This window comes from Mus caroli, chromosome 6 (genome assembly GCF_900094665.2).
Source record: "Mus caroli chromosome 6, CAROLI_EIJ_v1.1, whole genome shotgun sequence".
Classification (NCBI taxonomy): Eukaryota; Metazoa; Chordata; class Mammalia; order Rodentia; family Muridae; genus Mus; species Mus caroli.
This window is the reverse complement of record NC_034575.1, coordinates 46,016,923-46,029,540: the sequence shown is the minus strand read 5'-3', so window position 1 is coordinate 46,029,540 and position 12,618 is coordinate 46,016,923. Positions and strand designations below refer to the sequence as shown.

Genomic DNA, 12,618 nt, shown 5'->3' with positions numbered 1-12,618 from the left:
AGGCTGCCTATCACAGCCACAGGGAGGTAGGACCCAACTATGTCTTGCTGCTGGAAGAAGAGCAGGGAATCAGAGCAGCCTGGCGGGAGGCAGAGGCAGGCGGATTTCTGAGTTCGAAGCCAGCCTGGTCTACAGAGTGAGTTCCAGGACAGCCAGGGCTACACAGAGAAACCCAAACCAATAATAAAAAAGAGAAGGCACAAGGCAGCTGGCGAGGCTTGAAGAGTAAAAGTTCTCTGCCATGCACACCTGAGGTCCTAAGTTCAGTTCAGGACCCACATAACAGTGGAAGGAGAAAACAGATTCCACAACGTTCTAACCTATGGCATGCACACACACGCACATGAAACACACACACAAACACTAAAATAAATAGTTCTTGCCGGGCGTGGTGGCACACGCCTTTAATCCCAGCACTCCGGAGGCAGAGACAGGCGGATTTCTGAGTTCGAAGCCAGCCTGGTCTACAGAGTGAGTTCCAGGACAGCCAAGGCTACACAGAGAAACCCTGTCTCGAAAAGAACAAAAAACAAAAAAATAAATAAATAAATAAATAAATAGTTCTTAAATCAGCAATGTTCGGGACTGGAGAAATGGCTGTGCAGTTAGGAGCACTGTCTATTCTTCCAGAGGTCTTGAGTTCAGTTCCCAGCAACCACTTGGTGGCTCACAACCATTTATCCCAGGATCTGATGCCCTTTTCTGGCCTGCAGGTGTACATGCAGATAGAGCACTCATATACATACATAAATAAATAAACCTTAAAAAAAAGCAGCACAGCAAGCGTGGTGGNGCACGCCTTTGATCCCAGCACTTGGGAGGCAGAGGCAGGCGGATTTCTGAGTTCGAGGTCAGCCTGGTCTACAGAGTGAGTTCCAGGACAGCCAAGGCTACACAGAGAAACCCTGTCTCGAAAAGAACAAAAACAAAAAAAAAAAAAAATAAAATAAATAGTTCTTAAATCAGCAATGTTCGGGACTGGAGAAATGGCTGTGCAGTTAGGAGCACTGTCTATTCTTCCAGGTCTTGAGTTCAGTTCCCAGCAACCACTTGGTGGCTCACAACCATTTATCCCAGGATCTGATGCCCTTTTCTGGCCTGCAGGTGTACATGCAGATAGAGCACTCATATACATACATAAATAAATAAACCTTAAAAAAAAGCAGCACAGCAAGCGTGGTGGNGCACGCCTTTGATCCCAGCACTTGGGAGGCAGAGGCAGGCGGATTTCTGAGTTCGAGGTCAGCCTGGTCTACAAGTGGGTTCCAGGACAGCCAGAGCTATACAGAGAAACCCTGTCTTGAAAAACCAAAAAAAAAAAAAAAAGCAGCAATATCCAGGGTGGATGTGAGGGCACAGCTCCTGGGAACAGAGGTCTCTGCTGGTAGAATATTGCAAGGAAGATATCATAATGCTTAGATTGGGCATTTCAGGACAGAGAGATCCTGACTAAGATCTGGGGGGATTATCCTGTTACAAGGCAGAGGCCCCAGCTCTGACACCCCCATACCCAAATTCAATTAAGTCCTTATATATCCTGCAGGCACCTTCCTCTATAACTGGTTCCCAGCTGGTTTTCTGGGTTTTTAACGTTTGGGCCCAGGCTGGCTGCAAGCTCACCACACGGGCAAGGATGACCCTGGAATACTGATCAAATGCCAGGACTACAGGTGTGCGACACTGTGTCCAGTTTTGAGTCTTACAATATCTAACACAACATCAACACATAGCTTCAGTTCACACAGACACCTTATAATACTTCACTGAAAATTCATGTTCTGCTTCCTCTATGACTTCTGCTCAGATTTTCTGTGAGCCGAAAACCACTGTAAAAAATGAAGACTACTGGAGACAAGGAGATAGGGGTACATCTGGGAGGAGTTGGGGGTGAATAGGATCAAAATACCTTGTATGAAATTCCAAAGAATTAATAAAAAAATTAATAAAATCTCTGACAAAAGGAAAGAAAGGCCATTAGTAACAGGAAGAACTTGGACAGAGGGCAGGATGGAAAAGGGGAGTCAGGTGACTCACAGACCAGTGACTGGAAGCAGGCTGGTGTCACAGGCAGGCTAAGGAAGCTGCAAAGGGGACCTCTGCTCTGGAGTTAGACAGAAGGCCCAGCTTAAGAGCAAGCTAGCACAATGCAGGACATCTATGGTCCCTGTTTGGAGCCATGATTAGGAAGGTATGACATGGGTTCGAGGATTAAAGAAAAAAAATCCACTGCTGAATGTCCTGCCTTGAAACTGATACCATGTCCTTGGAAAGGGAGAGGTGGGGCTGGGTGTGGTGGCTCACACCCATAATAGCTCTAGGAAAGCTAGGAAAGGTTTCCTCGAACTCCAGGGCAGCTTGGATAACAAAGTGAGATCTAGGACATCCTCCGCTCCAGACAGAGACACAGCCTCAAAACCACACAATGGAAACAAAAACCAGAAGTATTGTACAACACACTGGCAATCGTCACCTTCGACACTGGCCACAGACACCAAGAACTGGTGCTGGGTGGAGTTTCCGTGGCATGTGGCACCAAGAAAGATCAAATACAAAGGGCCTAACAGAATACTGCTCCAAACGTGAAGAGCTGACAAGCAAGAGGGAAGGTTTGCCTGGTGATCATGGAGACCACCCTGTGAGTGAGCAAGGTGTTTCTATGCTCAGCCTGGGGCACAGAGAATGGGGGTGAAGCTGTTCACTGCCAAAGTGACCGGCTGTCCATTCACACCCTGCCCTTGGCCACGGGGAATCGTTTAGAATCTCTGTGCCTCAGTTTCCTCACCAATAAAAATCGAGCCAACTGTGCACTTCGTGGATCTGCTGTAAAGATCCATCAGGAAAATATGGAGGCCAGTGCCTGGTACTCACTATGCCAGCTCCCATCACCAGCCACTTGGTCCTTTAAAATCGAGTTTCCTTAAAATAGCCTCTGTATCAGTTAATGATGTTTAGGGGACAGAATACTTTCAATCTATATGTTCTGAGGGTCACATGCCACTGTGAAGCATATGTCATGGCCATGGGCTTCGAGAGTCACATCACTAACTCTCAGACATCCAAAGCCTGGCCTGGATGAAGAAGATAGCACACACGGAAAGTCCTTCTAGAAGGAGGTGAAATGCCAAGGTTATTATTCTTCCTAACTTCATTTTTGCCAGAAACACTGAAGTAAGCCAAGGGCATCTGATATGTGTCTGTCTGCAGACTCATCACTGTCAAGTTCTTAAAACACAGGTCACAGTTTTTCAGTTTTCCAACATTGCTCAACCACCAGAGAAGAACTGACCATGAAGCCAGAAATGGCCAGCATCCTGATTCAAATCATAACCCTCATTTCCCAGCACATGGGATCATGGCCGAGCGTGAGGCCAGATGGAGCTTGGCTTCTAAGGGTCTTCTCACTGCTAGGCAAACCAACGAAAGGTTGCAAGTTAATTATTCCCTCTGAGACCCACACTACAGCCTTCCAACCCAAGCAGAGCCCAGCCTCACATGCGGCAAGGTCAGCCTGCCTCCCCCATCTCCTCCAATGCCATTCTACTACCTGCTCTGCCAGGAAGAAGCCATAATTGAATCACAGCACCATACAGAACTCCTGGTATACCTTCTGTGTCTGTGATTTCAAGCAATACAAGTTCCCTCCAAAGCCTTGTGTTCTATCCTGTATATTAACCATACAAGTTTGTTCTCACAGAAGAGGGACAGGGAAATGGCAAGATGACTCAGCAGATAAAAGAACTTGATACAAGGCATGCCTGGATGTTCAATGGCCTGAATTCAATCTCTGAGATGCATATGTAGAAGGAAGGAGAGAAGGCCCACAGTTGTTCTCTGACCACAATACTTGCCTGCCATGACATACATGCATATACACACATAACATGGTATACATGCCACCTCTCCCTTACTTTTCTATAGACTGGGGAAATGTATAAAAGAAAATGTTTAGGAGCCTAAGAGTTGGTTCAGTGGTTAAGAGCATTTGTTACTCATTCAGGGGAACCCAGGCTCAATTACCAACACCCACGTGGTGGTTCACAACTGTCTATAACTCCAGCTTCAGGGGATCCAACCCCTTCTTCTGGCCTCCAAAGAAACCAGGCACACATGTGTTAGACAGATATGCATGCAGACAAAATACCCATGCACACAGAAAATAAAATAAATCTTTAAAAGAAAAGAAAAACACTTAATTTAGCTTATCGTTTCAGAGGGTTACAATCCATGATGACAGAGCAAAGGAATAACAGAGAGTTCACATCTTGATCCACAACTACAGGCAGAAATAAAGAGCACTGGGAATCATGGGAGTCTTTAGAAACCTCCAAACCCATCTCCAGAGACACACCTCCTCAACAAAGCCACACCCCCAAATCCTTCCCAAACAATTCTACCAACTGGAGACCAAGCATTCAAATATATGAGCTTCTACAAACTGCTCTCATTCAAACCACTGCATACCTTTACATACACATAGAAAATAAAGAAATAAAACAAAAAAATGAAAAAAAAGCAAAAATAAAGAAATAAAGCTAAAACAAAACAAAACAAAAAAGAAAGAACTGAGTGGTGTCCACAGTTACAGAACAAAGGTGCTGGATGGAATTCAGGAGGGACATGGGGCTACATAGGTGGCTTCTCTTTTAACCTAGGAGGGTCAACAGACAGACAAACCCTAGAGTATGGTTAGATTTCTCCATCAGTGAGGAAGGGGTTAAGTGTGTGAAACAAAAAAAAAAAAAAAACTGGGGGTATAGCACAGCACTAAAGTATTTGTCCCGCATGCTCTAGGAGGCTCTGAGTTCCATCTCCTGCACAGAAGGGAGTCTCTGGCTTACCAAAGATTTGTACAAGCCTCACTTATACAGATATACACCAGCCTGGGAGAATGGGAAATAGACTCCCAGGTTTCACCACAGGCCTACTGAGCCCTGAGGCCCAGAAATCTGTTTCTTCTCCCATGATTCTTAAGAATAAAATGTCTGAGAGGGCCAACAAGATAGCATAACAGGTAACATCACTTGCCACCAAGCCCAAAGACCTGAATTCAATCTCTGGGACCCACACGGCGAAAGGAGAGAACCAACTTTAAAAACACAGAAATGCAGTAAGGATATGTGTTCGTTTTAATCCCAGGCATGGGATATGGGGCTGCTTCAGACTGTCCACAGTAGCTGACTATGATTTGCCTCGTGCTCCATCAGGGATGTGATTTTGCCAGCTGCAGATAGTTTTTGCGATGTGACGTTTGGAATTCCAGGGGACCTGTCAGAGGATATATCAGTGGTAGAGCCCCACTAGAAGGAGCTGACTGGCTGGCTGGTGGTTGGATGCAGTTTGTTACAGTTTGTTAAGTGGTCATATACAAAGAGATCAGAAGAAGAAATTAGATATCTTGACAAAGAAGATCAAACTTGCTCTAGGGAACTCAATGCCCCTAATCAGCAGGAAGTAGTCTAACGATAACATTGTCCCCTCTCCCTTCTATCCTTTTTCTCTCCTATCTAGTGTTAGGGGTAGAAGAAAAAGGGTGTAGAAGGGTGGAAGAAAGAAGAACCCACAAGGTAGCAAAGTCCAGATATAGCCAACCTCAACAAGCTGCCTCTGACCTCCACACCTGTATGCCATGGTATACACGCACACACAGGTAACTCACACACACACACACACACACACACATAGATGTGCGCAACTAAATAAATGTTAAATGTTTTTAATGTTTTGAGAAAGTAAGGCTGATTCTATGACAGGCTTCAAATTAGCAGATAAGGAGACTAGGCCTAAAAACCCAGGCTTCAGGCAGCTAGTCAGAAACTGCCCCACCACCTGGACAATGGGTCAGCAGTTTCCAGCCAGCTCCACCCCCCAGTAATGGAATGACCTTAGAGATAGAATAAGACAAAGCCCACCTACCCCGGGATTCCCCTACGGTGCTTTAAACTGGGCCTTCAAGCTCTTCGAGATCAACTCAGGGTCTATCTTGGTATTGGGGAGACCACAGCATGCTGGACTTCTGCAGAATAAAACACTCTTTGTGTTTACATACTAACTGAGTTCTGGGTGTTGTTCTTTGGTGAATCACGGACCCTTACAGTTTGAAAAGCACAGATCTAGAGTGTTGTGTCTGGCCAGTAGATTACAACCTGGGTTTTAGCCTGGAAAGGCATTTTGGAAACCTGGAAGAGAAGAGGGGCTGGACTGCGCAAGATAAGGAAGGAACCAAGACAAAGGTCTCTGCTCAAGGTTTAATTTTTACTATTTTGGCACTCCGTTATGAGGCACTCCGTTATGAAGGAAGGGGGAGGGGCCCAATTCCCACCAAATAATCTTGGGGTCTAGTAGCAGGGTGATCACGTGATGGCTTTGGAACAGCAAAGCGGCAGGTTCCAGCAGTGGGCGTGGCAGAACGATTGAGCTGGAAGCTCCATCCAGGTGTAAACAGTGGAACCATTAAGGCTGGGGGAGGGGAGGCTACACTAGAGAGCCAGTGTAGACAGAAGGACACTGTGGAAGGATCTGAGAGAAGCAGAGGATCAGGCCAGAATGAAGCACAGAGAAGCAGAGGACAACTGAAGGACCTGGCATCAAAGCACACACTGAGAAAGACAAGTGCACAAGAGCACAGTGAGGACTGAATCAGAAATCATGTGTGGTCAACGCCAGGCCAGCCACTTGAAGCACAAAGAGAACCCAAGAAGAGACACGGAAAAGCGAACCCAGGAGCCTTGGAGCCCATGGGAGACAAGGACTGTGTGCTTGAATGGCAGGTTCCAAGCAGCCGCCTCGGCAGCCTGGGGTGCCTTACATATGCTTCCATGGCTACTACCAACTGTAGGGGGTCTCCTAGCAACCAAAGCACAAAGGGGAGAAGGGAGCGCTGTGAATCCTGAAAAAAAAGGTGACCAAGTCCTTCAAAGCTAGCAGTGACCTGCTACAAATTCTCCCTCTCTACCAACCTCACTGGGGAGACTCAGATCAGTGTTGCCTCAGCCTTCCTTCCTTTTGCCTTGTTTTGTAATCATGTCTACATATGTAGCCCAACCTGGCCCCAAACTCAAGATCTTCCTGCTTCAGAAAGTGCTAGACTACAGGCATATGCCTATATGCTGGGTAAACTGTTTATTACAATAAATAATGTGGAGTAGGTGGGTGGAGGAGGAGGTGGTGCTGATGGAGGTGGTGGTGGCTGCAGCAGTGGCAGCAGTAGTGATTTTTGATTTGGTGGGGGTGGGAGTTTGCAGATTCCATGCAGAACAGATGTACAGGCCAGAATTGCACACCAGATTCCCTGGGACTGGAATTACAGACCATTCAGGGCCACCTAATGTGGGTACTAGAGCCAAAACCTAGGTTCTATGCAATAGCAGTAAATACTGAGCCCTTCCTCTGAGCCTGACCCCTGAACAACGCTATCTCAATACCATCCGGTCTTGGAAGGCAAACATGACAATGAGAATACTCCAGGAGACAGCATGAGATTCAGATTCTCTCTTCATTTGTTCAAGTCATCACATCTCCCTGAACCACTGACAATAACAATTCCCACTTCACAGGATTAAATAACATAAATCAAAGTGCTTGGGCAGCGTGAATAGCTGTCCTTGTCACCTTTATAACACATCTATCTCATCATGCCTAACAAGCATAAAATATCCCTGGAAGTCAGTCAGAAAGCTCCTTCATCCTCCTTGGACAGGAGGACTGGTCCAGGCTATGTCTGTTTGTCCTTAGGGATCTCTTTGCCTCCCCTCACTCCCTTGCTATCTTTCCAGACTCCCTTTCTTTCCATTGGAAACTGATCCATTCCCATCTGTGACTTAACACTTACAGCTGGGTATCTTCACAATTTAAAGAGGTGTAGCCGGGCAGTGGTGGCGCATGCCTTTAATCCCAGCACTTGGGAGGCAGAGGCGGGTGGATCTCTGAGTTCGAGGCCAGCCTGGTCTACAGAGTGAGTTCCACGACGGCCAGGGCTACACAGAAAAACCCTGTCTCAAAAAAAAACAAAAAAGAAAAAAAAAAAAAAAAGGTTTATTTAGTGTGCAGCGACACAGGTGCATGATGGGAACAGCGGTGTGCTCGGCTGAAGGCCTGGAGGTGGACGGAACATGCACAAAATATAGACATCACATGGCAGACGGAACACCAAAGAGCAGTGCAGAGGTCAGCCTCAGGCTTTTAGAACAACTTTCCCATAGGAGATTTAACTCATGGTCCTGGGAGAACATTCTTTGATCCCTTTTAAGGGCAGAGCCCCCAGTAACTTTAGAACTCCCCCTGGGTCCCACCTCTTACAAGTTTTACAACCTGTTATGGGTTCACATTGGGGACAAATCCTCAATCCCCTGGGGGGCAAGCAACAGCCATATACAGCAATCTGATTCAATATCAGTATTGACATCAATCAAATCTAGTAAGAATATTCAACTTGATTTCAAAAACAGCACCTGACAAGGCTGGAAGAGCCTGCTCCTTGGGCAACAGGAGTGGTAATGAGGACAGAACTGTGTGAGAAGCTGAATTCTTGGTACATATATGTGTCTTAGTTACTGATGAATTGTTAACTTGGTATTCAACAACTTTATCAAAAGAAAAGTCAACTCGTATAATTATCAACAAACCAAAACAAAACAAAAAAAAGTTCCTTTCTTATCTTCTTAAAGGACTCAGGAGGTGAGCGTGGTGGCAGACAACTTTAATTCCAGCACTTGGGAGGTGGAAATAGGAGGATCTGCAGTTCAAGGCCAGTCTCAGCTACATCAATTTAAAAAAGAAAAAAAAAAAAAAAAGATTCAAGGAGCAGGGAGGCCAGTGGAAAGCCTCAGCGGTGTCTGCTACCAAACCTGGAGGCCTGAATTCAGTCTCCAGGACCCACAGAAAGGAAAAAGAGAAGCGACTCCCAAGGCTGTTCTCTGATTTCCATTTATGTACAGGGCACATGCAAACCCATATATGAATGTATACGCACAAAAACTAATAAATAGTAAAAGTGTAATAAAGAATAGAAGACACAAAAAGAGAAGATTCCGGGCTCAGTAAGTATACGAGTTGACTTTTCTTTTGAGAAAATCACCCGGGCCAGCTCAGTAAGTAAAGTGTTTGCTCCCAAACCTGACAGCATGAGCTCAACCCCTAGTGTACATATGTGCACACCAGCAAGCACCCACTGTGCACCCCAGCAAGCACCCACTGTGCACCCCAGCAAGCACCCACTATGTACCCCAGCAAGCACCCACATATACACACCAGCAAGCACCCACTGTGCACCCCAGCAAGCACCCACTGTGCATCCCAGCAAGCATCTACCTGTGCACCCCAGTAAGCACTCCCATGTGCACACCAGCAAGCACTCACTGTGCACCCCAGCAAGCACCCACCTGTGCACAACAGCAAGCACCCACATGTGCACACCAGCAAGCACCCACCTGTGCACCCCAGCAAGCATCTACCTGTACACCTCAGCAAGCACCCACATATACACCTTAGCAAGTACCCACATATATGCACCAGCAAGCACCCACATGTGCACACCAGCAAGCACCCACATATACACACCAGCAAGCACCCACAGGTACACCCCAGCAAGCACCCACATGTACACCCCAGCAAGCACCCACAGGTACACCCCAGCAAGCATCTACCTGTGCACACCAGCAAGCACCCACCTGTGCACACACACAGAGTACAATACTAAATAAAGCTTAAAAGGGCAGAGCCTGGCATACATGAGTCCTTTTATGGAAACCTGCAACACTGATTAAAACTGTAATCTGAGTCTGGAGAAGCCATAAATAGCTTGATGCCTTAGTTTTCCCAGATGTTAGCTGAGGAAATAATAAAACTGGCTTTATAATTTGCCATCTGATTTAGTGAGACTACCACACAATGCTCAATTCAGGTCCTCACCTATGCTAGCCAAGTGCTCTACCACAGACCTCCCCTCAGCCCACCCACCCACTCCCATCCCCCGACCCCCCACCCCCTGCCTTTCCCTCAGTTTCTGAGAAAGGGTTTCTCTGTGTAGCCCTGGCCCTTCTGAGCTAGCTCTATAGACCTGACTGACCTCTAACTCATATACCCTCCTGCCTCTAAGTACTGGGATTAAAATCATGTGTCACCATTGCGCAGCTAGGAAAAAACCCTTCAAATCATTGGGTGGTGGCACAGGCCTGTGACCCCAGCACTTGGAAAGTAAGGGCAGGAGGACCGAGGGTTCAAAGCCTCAGCTCCACACTGTGCATGAAGCCAGCCCTGAGCCACAGGGGAATCTCCCTCAAAAGTAATTAATTAAATTAATAACAATAATAGTGTCAGATATGGCCAGGCAGTGGTGGCGCACACCTTTAATCCCAGCACTTGGGAGGCAGAGGCAGGCGGATTTCTGAGTTCGAGGCCATCCTGGTATACAAAGTGAGTTCCAGGACAGCAAGGGCTATACAGAGAAACCCTGTCTCGAAAAACCAAAAAAAAAAAAAAAAAATAGTGTCAGATATGGCGGCTCAACACCTGTAACCCCAGCACTTGAGAGTTCAAGGCCACCCTCAACTACAGGTTATAGTAGTTCACGTCTGTAATGGAAGCACTCAGGAGGAGCAGAAGTTCAAGGTCAACCTCTCCCACGCTGCAAGTTAGAGAGCAGGTTGGACCAACGTGAGACATAGCCTCAAAAAAAGAAAACCTACAGGTTCCAGGTGTTGAGCCACCATATCTGACACTATTGTTGCTATTGATTAATTCATTACTTTTGAGGGAGACTCTCAAGAGGCTCAGGGCTGGCTTCAGGCCTAGCGTGGTAACACCTTTAAGAGCAGCACTTGGGAGGCAGAGGCCAGGAGATCTCTTAGTTCAAGGTCAGCCAGATCTACATCGTGAGCTCCAGGACACAGTTTTGTCATTTTGGAGACAAGGGCTCATAAAGGATGGCCTCAAACCCCGATCCTCTTGCTGCCACCTCCCAAGTGTCCTGATTATAGATATGCATCATCACGCCTGACCTGACCTGCCAGCAATGACTTAAGTAGCAAACAAGGGCACCAAGATTTCAACTCAGAAGGGTCTGAAACCAGAAGTTGTGGCTAACACAAAGTCCTATACAGCTTCTAGCTGGAACATGGCATAGAGAGCTTAAATGTTAACTCATACCTATCATATTACTTTAAAACAAACAAACAAAAAAAAGTCCTTTGGTGATAACAGCCCTAAAATCTAAGGGACATTCCACTTGGCCACCATCACTTCAGCCAAGGCCCTTCTTTTATAGGCTGGACCCTATTCTCAAGTGGTTGTTGCATCCCAGCCCCAATACCAAAAGAGGAAAAACAAACTAGTTCCCCAATTGCTTAACTCAAAAATGAAAGTAGTGCCATGCCTGGACTAAGAGAGAGAGAGATGAGGTCTGTGTGGCAAAGGAAACGCTTTAACACATAAAGCATGATGGTGCTTATTTCAAGACCCCAATCTCGGAAGGTCTTCCCATAAGTGAAGTAAAGGAAGTGGGTAACAGTTCAGAGCAGTGGAGAAGGCTGCAACCCCACCCCACCACCACCATGGATGGGTACACCTTCTTTAGGGCAGTGCCAGTCAGGCCCGTGTCTGTAACTAAGAATGCACTGACAGAACCCGGGATGGATGGTCTGGATAACTCGAGGAAACTGCTAATGAGGTCTTGAACATCTCCACACAGTCACTTCTAAATATAGCTACACTTAGATCGCTATTCAAAACAGTCTGTCAGTCAACCACTCCTTTAAAAATAAACGGGAGCTGGGGTGCAGCGCAGTGGTAAAAGGCTTGCTAATAACATGCTCAAGACCATGGGCCTATTCCCAGGATCAGAAGGGAGGAAGACACGGAGAGCAGCGCAGTGGTAAAAGGCTTGCTAATAACATGCTCAAGACCATGGGCCTATTCCCAGGATCAGAAGGGAGGAAGACACGGAGAGGTTGGGTGCGACCCGAATGACTGTCCCGTTGTATCCTTGCCTTAGCGACAGGAATCAAGCGAAGTCATGCAGACTCCTCAATCTCACTTGAGGTATTGTTGCCAGGACACTTAACCTCCTCCTCCTCCTCCAGAAAAGCCCCCCAGGGATTGGCCACTGGTTGAAGGAGTTCCACAATACCCCCAACCCCCTTCCGGCCACTCCCACAAGCCCACTCCCCGGACAAAAGGGATTTTCACACACCCCTCCCACCCGGTGCATGCTGCTCCACCCTTTCAGACCTTGGTTTCCCCTGTCGCAAACTAAAAGCGTTGAAGGAGATCACGTAAATTGAGATCAGTGTTCTCAATTTCTGATCCATCGCTCTCCACGCGCCTGTGCTTTGCGGAAGCAGACATCCCGTGACTATCCCCTTAGCAATACTTGTAATTTTAGCAAAGGAGTGTGATGTGTCCAAAACCGATAAAACAGGCTGTTGCTTCCCAAGCTCAGCAAACCCGAACATCAGCTCATCAGCGTGGGTTTCCTCCGCGGCCTTTTCCATCAATCCCACAATGCCATGAAGGAGGGGGAAAAAAAAAAAAAAAAAAACCTCCCTGGCCCTCCCAGCCTCTAAACTCAAAGGTGCCTGGCCTTATATTCGGAAAGAAGTGGGGGTCGGGGAGAGAACCTGCTCG

General features: G+C 46.9%; 1 protein-coding gene across 3 annotated transcripts in view; it reads right to left on the bottom strand.

The window, feature by feature from the left end:
* Snx10 (sorting nexin 10) overlaps window positions 1–12,618 on the bottom strand; it is a 70,988-nt gene that overhangs the window by 41,643 nt on the left and 16,727 nt on the right. The window contains exon 1 of one of the 3 annotated variants that reach the window (XM_021165049.2): window positions 12,223–12,457. The exons of the other annotated variants lie outside the window; for them this stretch is intronic. The gene's annotated coding sequence lies outside the window, so the exon portion shown is untranslated. Of the gene's footprint in view, window positions 1–12,222; window positions 12,458–12,618 lie in introns of those variants that run through there. 3 annotated transcript variants of the gene reach the window in all.